Source organism: Meleagris gallopavo, unplaced genomic scaffold (genome assembly GCF_000146605.3).
Source record: "Meleagris gallopavo isolate NT-WF06-2002-E0010 breed Aviagen turkey brand Nicholas breeding stock unplaced genomic scaffold, Turkey_5.1 ChrUn_random_7180001904862, whole genome shotgun sequence".
Classification (NCBI taxonomy): Eukaryota; Metazoa; Chordata; class Aves; order Galliformes; family Phasianidae; genus Meleagris; species Meleagris gallopavo.
Window position 1 is genome coordinate 1 of NW_011167860.1, and position 401 is coordinate 401.

Consider the following 401-nt stretch of genomic DNA (forward strand, 5'->3'; position numbering starts at 1 on the left):
CCAGACGCCGTGCTGCTCTCGGAGGACCAGGGGCACCCGGCGCCCACCGACGTGTGCCCCCATCCCGCCACGGCTCCGCTCACCTGCAGCGCTGCCACGCTGGAATCAGGCGGTGAGTTCAGGGGCTGCAGAGCGGGCGGCAGGCTGTCCGCACCGGCTGGCTGTGACAAAGCTGGCACTGCCCCACTGGGGATGGTCTTGCTTTGCCAGCAGTGACAACGAGCGCGGACACCCCGGAGGACGTCGCGGAGGACATCGAAGAGCTCCTGACCTGGATCGACGAGGGTGAGTTTGGGGGCAGCACAGCTGGCGGGGGGGGTCGGGCACCGAGTGGGCGCGGGAAAGCTGGCAGTGCCCCTCTGGGGATTTTCTGCCTTTTCCAGAAGTGACGGCCAACACAG

At 68.1% G+C, this 401-nt stretch overlaps 1 long non-coding RNA gene across 2 annotated transcripts; it reads left to right on the forward strand.

Annotated features, from left to right (window-relative positions):
- Positions 1-6: 6 nt before the first annotated feature.
- Positions 7-401, forward strand: LOC109364744. Of its 2 annotated transcripts, none has more exons than XR_002110571.1 (3): positions 7-112; positions 211-285; positions 384-401. It is a non-coding gene; the product is annotated as an uncharacterized LOC109364744 (long non-coding RNA). The 2 variants fall into 2 exon arrangements; XR_002110572.1 differs by having other exon boundaries at positions 387-401.